The sequence below is a fragment of the Danio rerio genome, chromosome 2 (assembly GCF_049306965.1).
Source record: "Danio rerio strain Tuebingen ecotype United States chromosome 2, GRCz12tu, whole genome shotgun sequence".
Lineage (NCBI taxonomy): Eukaryota > Metazoa > Chordata > Actinopteri > Cypriniformes > Danionidae > Danio > Danio rerio.
The window spans coordinates 33,044,731-33,054,349 of record NC_133177.1 but is presented as its reverse complement, the minus strand read 5'-3'; the positions used below and the strand labels follow the sequence as shown (position 1 = coordinate 33,054,349).

At 36.5% G+C, this 9,619-nt stretch overlaps 1 long non-coding RNA gene across 1 annotated transcript in view; it reads right to left on the bottom strand.

The window, feature by feature from the left end:
- Positions 1–1,902: 1,902 nt before the first annotated feature.
- The window catches only part of LOC141378339 (uncharacterized), a 44,496-nt gene continuing 36,779 nt past the window's right edge, over positions 1,903–9,619 (bottom strand). The window contains exon 3 of the long non-coding RNA XR_012392592.1: positions 1,903–5,816. This is a non-coding gene — a long non-coding RNA (uncharacterized lncRNA). The remainder of the gene's footprint in view (positions 5,817–9,619) is intronic.

Below are 9,619 nucleotides of genomic sequence, written 5' to 3'. Positions count from 1 at the left end.
TGTGTTTGTGACGTATGTAATACTGTTTCCGGGTCCAAGCCGCCACTCATTTGAATAGAGAGCTTGGACCCGGAAGCCGCTTCGCGTGACGTCACACTTAACAAGCGGATAGTGTACAGCCAAGCACATGTGGTCAGAACACAAACGAGTGTTCTCGTTCTCTCACTCTCCACCTCTTTGCCCTTATTTGGTATCCCGCCGTGGGGGCGATGAGACGCGAACAAAATTGCGACAGTTGGCAGAGTTGACAGTGGAGTTTGAGTCTGATGAAGAACGGTTCCAGAAAGAGGGTAAGATAAAAACAGAAACCAAAGAATTAAATAAACAAGTAAATAACATGGTGAGTATGTGGTAAAATCTGAAAACGTGGTAAAAATCAGGGTGATTTTCTTTTTCTGGATTGCTTTTAAAAACACTGCAGTTGGGTTTAGGGAAGGGGGTGGGCAGGTCAAACAGTGCTTTTAAAACACTATTGGTTGGGTTTAGGTAAGGGGAGGGTGGGGTTAAATCGGTTGCTTGGTCAGTCAGTAAGTCAGTCAGTTGACAGCGGCCTCTGGTGGATTTACATGAAAGGAGCAGACACGAATGGCACTCGCGAGAGAAATTTGAGATCTGAAAAAGCATACACAGCGGCCTCTGGTGGACTGGCGAAAACAAAAACTGCAAAAAAAAATGTAGCTCCTGGAACGTATTTTGCTCTCACTAAAAATATACAGTATACAGGGGTACGTAATCAGAATAAGCCTGGCTTGGTTACATTGCATAATAAATTGACATGAGATGTGTCAATAAGAACACTGCTCATAATTAAGATCCATAATCATTTCAGATTCCTTCATTTATTGGTGTTAATCTGGCACCTGCTGGTAAATTAATAAATAAGCTGACAAACTATATTAAATCAACTGGCAGCCAAACTTTCCAGTTTTTACTGAATTGGAGGATGGTGAAAAGTCATAATTGAAATAATGAAAAGGCAGCCCAGAGTCTTAATCTAAACCCATCTGAAAATGTGGTATGCTCTAACAGATGACGTCTGAAACTAACGATATCTTAGTGATATCAATGAGAGACTGATATCCTTTGGAAAACTGGTGATGTCCTGTGATATGTTTTGTGAGGGACTAGTGATGTCTGTTTTTCGGTGTCATTTTCACTTCTTCAGGTTTTTTGTGTTTAGTTAGGTTTCTGTTGTGTCTGCCAGATCAGACGAGCTGAAATAAAACCTTTGTCTCACATTAAAATTTATTTTAAGGATGTAGCTGAACTTACAATTTGTCTGAAAGATGTACTTTTTAATATATAATTCATGTTTGTTTCATTTGGTTATTGTTATTAAACGCCAGGCTCAGTTCAGAATCATTCTTGATGATCAGAGCCGTGTTTATGTGTGTTCTTGATTTACACATTAATCAGCTCAGAAACTGTGTAGCTGAGCATTTGTTAAATACACCAGTGTCACTTTTTACATGTAAAGATGTTTGTGAGGTGACATGGTGGCTTAGTAGTTCCCACAATTGCCTCACAGCAAGAAGATTGCTGGTTTGAGTCCTGGCTGGACCAAGATGCATTTCTGTGTGGGTTTCCTCCCAGGTGCTACAGTTTCTCTCATAGTCCAAAAACATGCTTAATTAGATAAATTAAATTGGTCATAGTGTGTGTATGGGAGAGTGCGTGTGGTGATTTCCAGGCAGCTTTGTATGCTCGCAGTACTGGGTTGCTTCAGGAGGAGCATCTGCCGGTAAAACATATGCCAGAGTAGTTGGCGGTAAAGCAGGGACTAATAAGCCAAAGAAAAGTGAGTAAGACGTTTGTTTGAATACATTTTCCATCGATAATGGCAAACTGCAATGTCAAACAATGATAAATAACACACAACGATTATACAAGCAGGAGTCAGCTCGGCTTGATCTTACTTTATGTCATCATAATGTGAACTTCAAATACTTCCTGTCAGTCATACAGACAAAGTTCATCAGATACTCGAGGCTTGGTTGAGTGTTTTGTGTGTGCTGCGCTGGTTTTACTCCTCAAGATTTGATCGTCATTCCTGATTCTGCAGCCTCAGAGAGGGGCAGGAGAACAGCCGCTCATTAGCATTTAAAGAGATATGAATCAAACTGGCAACAGTGCGGTGGTGCAGTGGGTAGCAAATCGATGTTGCCTCACAGCAAGAAGGTTGCTGGTTCGAGCCTCGGCTGGGTCAGTTGGCATTTCTGTGTGGAGTTAGCATGTTTTCCCCGTGTATTAATTAATTAAACTGGCTCACTGTGATCTGAGGTGTTTTTGAAGGACATGTTGTTTATTTACACTACGGTTCAGAATAGACTTTTTATTAAGAGCCTAAAGAATGATATTACAGGGGGTTAGGCACAGTATGAAAAGTCCTAAAGAGTGCAAACTGTTGGATCATCATCAACTCTCTCTGGACTTTGGTGGTGCTCGCTCTAGCAGACCTCCTCTTTTGGAGGTGCATTATTGATGGCTCTGTCTCACTCTGTGTTGCTGTTGCTTAGAGAGGAATACAGAGGCACTTAGGAAATTGAAGTAGATGCAAACTTCATTGCAGCAAACCTTTTAGTGATGTCATTAATTAAACTGCATTGTGAATATGGAGTGTGTTTGGCAAAAGACTGTGACAGCCATCGGCTGCTGGACTGACTGCTTCAACTGAAGCACTTAGACAAACACACAGAGTGATGTCATCCATGCAACATACTGCTGAGAGTTTTGGGAAAAGTAGTTTTTAGTCGGCCGTGAATTGAAAAGAAGCCAAAGATAAGACGATCCAATTAAATTAAACCAAAACAAGATGTAAATGTATTCATTTAGTAAATTATTTATTAATGAATATTGAAAACATGTATATAGTCAAACTGTTATGTTTGATCTTTATAGATGAGATTGGACTATAGACAGGCCAAAAGAGCCAGAGAATGAGACAGACAGAGACAAACAAACAAGAAGCCAGAAAGATAAAAACTACACATTCATCATAATAGTTCATTCATTTAGAGTAATGTATTTTGTTATTTATCGTCATATTTATGATTGTTTATATATTTAAACTTTTTTAATATCAGTTTTTAATTTATAGTTTTATTTTGGAAAATGATTTAAACTTCTCCTCACTATTATTGTCATTTAACAAAGAGTCTAGAAACAATACTTAACAAAACTCAGGACTTGGACACAGCTTAATGACAATTATGATGTAGTATTTCAATTTGACTAAAGTCATTTAGCCTCATAATTATTTTGTCATATTGATAATTCTGACTTCATTACCTCATTTATTATATCTGTATGTAAATTTAGATTTGTAATGCCAAATTATAAGTTTTTTTGTAATTAAGACTTATGTGATCTTTTTAACTTGATTTGTTAAAATTAATTGTGACTTAGCATTGTTAATGTTTTACATCAGAATTCCAACTTATGTCTAACTTCATTATTTTTTCAAAATATGGATTGTTCCCTTTTAACTTTAAGGCTACAAACATTTCTAGATATTAGCATTTCAAAATGTCAGAATATTCAATTACTGCCAGAATTGAAACTTTTACCACTGAAATTATTGCTATATGGAAATTCAGATTTTCTCATTTTAGAATTTTTACATTTTCTGTCATAATAATGATCACAATTATGACTTTAATATAATTATGAGTTTATTTCAATGTGACTTTTCCCATATTTATGTACATTTCACCTTTTTGATGTCAGAATAATTAACTTTAACTTCAAAATTTTAGATTTGTCTCCCAGAGATGGGTTGCAGCTGGAAGGGCATCCGCATGCGTTAAACGTGCTGGATAAGTTGGAGGTTCATTCCGCTGTGGCAACCCCGGATTAATAAAGGGAATAAGCTGAAAAGAAAATGAATGAATGAATGAATTTTAAGTTTGACTTAGTAATTTTGGCTTTTACCCTGGCTTTAAATGGTTACCTCATAATTATGATCAATTACTTTCTGATATCAGAATTTCAACTTTTTCTGTCATAATTTTGACATTTTGAAGAATTTCCTTTGCCCTTTATTGTGTTTTCTTTTAACAATACAAAACAAAGCACAGGACTTCCAGCCTTGTGACAATTTAGATGTATTATTTCAATTAAGTCCTTTAGCCTTTTAACATAACTTTTTGTCATATTGATGATTTAGAATTTTTTCTTATTTATTAATGTCTTTATGTAAATTTAGATTTTTAATGCCTTTTTTTGAATAATGACATATGTGATCTCTTTAACTTGATATGTTAAAATTAATTACGACTTAGCATTGTTAGTGTTTTACATCAGAATTCCAACTTCTGTCTTTCTTCTGTCTTACTCCACAAAATTTGCATTGCTCTCTTTTTAACTACATCTACAAACATTTCTAGATACCAGCATTTCAAAATGTCAGCATTTTCAATTATTGCCCTAATTAAGACGAAAGTTTTGACTACATGGAATTTCTGAATTTTTAATTTCAGAAATGTAACTTTTTTTTATAATAATGATCACGGCGATGCAGTGGCGCAGATGGTAGTGCTGTCGCCTCACAGCAAGAAGGTCTCTGGTCCGAGCCTCGGCTGGGTCAGTTGGTGTTTCTCTGTGGAGTTTGCATGTTCTCCTGTGTTCACGTGGGTTTCCTCCGGGTGCTCCGGTTTCCCCCACAGTCCAAAGACATGCGGTACAGGGGAATTAGGTAAACTAAATTGGGTAAGCTAAATTGTCTGTTGTGTATGTGTGTGTGTGTGTGTGTGTGTGTAGGTTTCCCAGAGATGGGTTGCGGCTGGAAGGGCATCCGCTGCATTAAAAATCCTGCTGGATAAGTTGGTGGTTTATTCCGCTGTGGCGACCCGGGATTAATAAAGGGACTAAGCCAAAAAGAAAATGAATGAATAAATGAATGAATAATGATCACAATTATGACTTTATTATAATTATGAATTTATCTCATTGTGACCTACCCTGTATTTATATGTACTTTTTCTTAAATATCATAATAATTAATTGTATCTTGATAATTTTAAGTTTGACTTAGTAATTTTGGCTTTTATCCTGAACGGTTACCTCATAATTATGATGAATTATTTTTTTATATCAGAATTTTTACGTTTTATGTCACAATTTTAGATGAATTTCTTGTGCCCTTTATTGTGTTCTCTTTATAAAAATCTCTCCGTTTGTCACAAACTTTTGCCAGTATCATTGCTGCTCTATCCGTCACACGGGAAAGGTGGTTTTCACAGTGGCCTCATCTGTCATTAAAGGTGTTGTTGGCTAGTTTACTATCAAATTGCAGGTACCTGTGGAAGGTGTTCAGTCCTCCTCCCTCACATTGACTTGTTTCTCCACACTGTCAGTCTGACAACAAAAACTGACACCCTCATAAAAGCCCCGAGCTTGTGAACTGGCATTGGAAGAGCTCCATTCTCAACCTCCTTCAATCCCTCCTCTATCTATCTCTGCCTCCCCTTTCTCTGTGACCTTTCTTCAGGCTCTGAATGCCTCATTTGATCTGACCGATGTTTGTTTATGGTCTGCGCAAATACAAATTGAGTTTTCCCCCCACCCTTTTCACCGAAGATGTGAAAGAGCAGGAAAAGGATGTGCTCTGTTTGGTTTGCATGGTGCTCCATTCATTTGTAAATGGCTGTGGATTGGAGAGGCTTGTCCAGGAGCTGTGACAGTTCAGTGAAAGGACTTACACACAAAGAAGAGATCCAACTAATAAGCAACTTCAGAGGGACTAATTGCATGAAGAATGCATTGGGTATAGGATGAGGTGTGAGGAGGTACGTGTGTGTGCGCCCCATCCATCGCTTCTGTGGAAGAAAGGAAAAAGAGAGGCTGTTCATTGTGGGAAGCTGTAGTCTTTCAACGTTATCATTAAAAAATATACACATCTGAATTATTTAAAGACTAATGGTGAATCAAATATCATACACTTTCACAGTAGATACTGGATTTAAACTTACGTTGTGACCCTTAAATAAAAGTATGTTTCGTAAAGTATTGTATGAATGTGGTTTGAATGTCATTTTCACACGCATCCCTTCACTTACTTTCATACATCTATTCTTCTAGACCTGTGGGATAGTAAAGTGTCCATTGGATGCACACTTCACAGTCTCAGCTCAAGTATTACCACACACTATTCAAAGCCTCCAGAATATATATATATATATATATATATATATATATATATATATATATATATATATATATATATATATATATATATATATATATATATATATGATATTCCTTTTCTTCATTCTTATTAATTTCCTAAGTGATGTTTAACATTCATTCATTCATTTTCTTGTCGGCTTAGTCCCTTTACTAATCCGGGGTCGCCACAGCGGAATGAACCGCCAATTTATCCAGCAAGTTTTCACGCAACGTATGCCCTTCCAGTCGCAACATTTTTCTGGGAAACAACCACACACTCATTCATACACACACTTATACACTACAGACAATTTAGCCTACCCAATTCACCTGTACTGTATGTCTTTGGACTGTGGGGGAAACCGGAGCACCCGGAGGAAACCCACGTGAACGCAGGTAGAACATGCAAACTCCACACAGAAACGCCAACTGAGCCGAGGCTCGAACCAGTGACCCTGCGACCTTCTTGCTGTGAGGTGACAGCACTACCTACGGCGCCACAGCTTCGCCTGATGTTTAACAGAGCAAGAAAATTTTCAGAGTATGTCTGATTATAGTTTTTCGTCTGGAGAAAGTCTTGTTTGTCTTATTTCTGCTAGAAAAAAGGAAATTTTATTTTTTTTAAAAACATTTTAAGAACAAAATTAGTAGCCCCTTAGCTATATATACTACAGAACAAATCATCATTATACAATAACTTTCCTAATTACCCTAACCTGTCTAGTTAACCTGTGTAACCTAGTCAAGTCACTTTAAGCTGCATAGAAGTGTTCTAAAAAATATCTAGTCTTAATATTATATGTAATATTATTTACTGTCATCATGGCAAAGATAAAATAAATTAGTTATTAGAAATTAGTTATTAAAACAGAATTTGGGGAAAAAAATAAACAGGGGGGCTAATAATGACTTTAACTGTATATAATTCTCAGCATACACCCCGTACAAATCTCTCTATTTAAATTAATATTTTTAACAGTAAGCAATAGAGTTATTATATTTTTGCATATACATTAGATACATCAGTCCAAACACTAGTACACCCAAATTAATGTTATAGAAAAATATAAAATGCAAATTTTAAAAAGAGGAAAAATCAAGAGAGAAAAAAAAAGAAAAAATTTAGTTGAAATTTTGTAGGTTGTAATTTATTTATTTTCCTTTTTTTTTTGCTTGAATTTACTGGAATTATCTTTCAATTTCTAAATATGCTAAATATGTTTGGTGACTGAAATAAATGGGGTGCACTTAATTACGCTACATTAAATTAATCTCTTAAGCTCTGGTCTCCCCCACCTTATCACACACCAACCTAAAATACTATAAATTCTGAGTGTGCCTCACACAGGTGAGTGGGCTTAACAAACCACCTGTAGAAAGCACACTCATCTCACTGACACATTAACCAACACAAACACAGTGCATTTATAAAGTGTGCTATACAAAGGTGAGTGAGCTTGACAAACCACCTGCAAAAACACACAGTCAAATATTTTGCCAAACAGATCCACTTTTGATGCTCATAAATGATCATAAATGTCCTCGTGTTACAGGTATTAGGAGGTTTGCTGAAGGTGCTTTGCACTCACACTAAAAGTGTACCCTGCCTGAGCCCGAAACTGAAGACGTGACATCACTTCAGGGACTGTTCATATGGATTTATTAATCATTCTTACTTTTCAATAAGCACAAACTTTTGTAGTTTATTTACCGTAGTCGTAGTATATTAAAGATGCAAACCCATTGCTGCTCGATGCTCTGGCTCACCTCTTCCGAGCGGCCAGGGCCAGTCAACTGAACTGTGCATGGGTTTGATTCGGAACACTCACACCTGTCAAAGATACCGGTAAACTCACCTGGGCACGGTTCGCTAGCATAGTGTGAGTGCACTCTTACTGTAGCACTAAATTCCATGAGCACAAACAAGTTTCTTCGTATAACTAGCACTTCTTGTGAGTATTCCCTCGTTAAATGTTTCCTCATTTTGGACAAAAGTGTCTGCTAAATGTCATGAATGTAAATGAAATGTTAATGAAAGAAAAGTTAAACTAATGCTGCAACTTCTTAAATATGACATTCTCCAAATAAATGCTTTAAATAACACGTTTCTTATTTGAAATTTGGAAGACACATTATCAGTAGTAAAACCAAAGCATGTACTCTACCTATCAATGACAAGTCCAGAAAACTAATAAATTTTAGAGTTTCCCTGATTTCTCACAAAAAGCTGTAATAGACTCCAGAAAAATGACATTGGTGAGATAACAGAAGTTAAAAAAGCATCTGATCACAGCAATATTATTTTGCTTGCATAGGCTCTGCTAATCACTAGCATCAAGTCATTATTTTAACTACACTGTTATTCAGTCCTCACATAAAAATCTACCTACAGCATTTCACAGACAACATAGGAAGTCAGTAAGTTTCATAAAAATCGACGATCAATAAAAAGTCCATGAAAATTCCTACACAGTCCCATTTAATAACACTTTATGTATAATTATTTTAAGTAAAGCAATACCAAGTAAAGACTACCAACATCACCTCATAGGAAAGATGGAGCCCACTGAGAACTGCAATTCACTCTACAGCAAGCCTCCACCCAAAGACCCGTCTAGCCGTCTGTTCTATGAGCAATTTTTGGTTGGTTTGTCAAGAGCTTTCCGAACAAGGAGGAAAAGCGCAAGATGGCAGGATCACAATGGGCCTGATAAAAGTGTGGAGTGGAGATGCAGCTGTTCAAATAACAAGCATGTTGCATCTAGGCTACGATGAGTCATATAAGCCCCTTATGGGATATCAACAGGTACGGCCTCCCAGGATTTGCCTGCTGCAGTTGAATAGATGAAAAAAAAGGGCAAATACCTTAAACAGTTTCCTAAAGCCTCTGTGAAAAGCCTACTTGAGAGAGGAGAGGGTGGTCGGCTGTGTTTTAAGTGTGATGGGAAAGATCCACAAGCCTTCAACCATCGGTCCACATGCATTTGAATTAACTTGTCAGAGGATAAACAGAGAGATATAATTGGTGACAGACAAGCCACCAAAGAAGGAATTCTGGGCTAAATGAGTGATTTTTAACAGTTTTTGACAGGGGTAAATCTGACAAAAAGCACAATAACAGAAAGATTAAGAGTTTTTTTTTTTTTTTGTGGGTAATATTTGCATGATAGAAGATATTTGTAGATGTCAACACAAATTAAGTCATTTATTAGGGTTATGTTTTTGATATGGCGATAAATTACATCGAAATTTAACAAACATTTTACATAATTTACAAATTATAAAACACACATAATACATTTCAACAAACATATTGAAAGCAGTCTGGTATAGGAAACTATTTTGACTGAGAAATTCCATTTACGACAAAGCAAAATAAGATCCGATTACGTTACATGAATACATTAAAATTATGCTTAAATTATGCATATGAAAAAGTGGCAGAGAGAGCTTA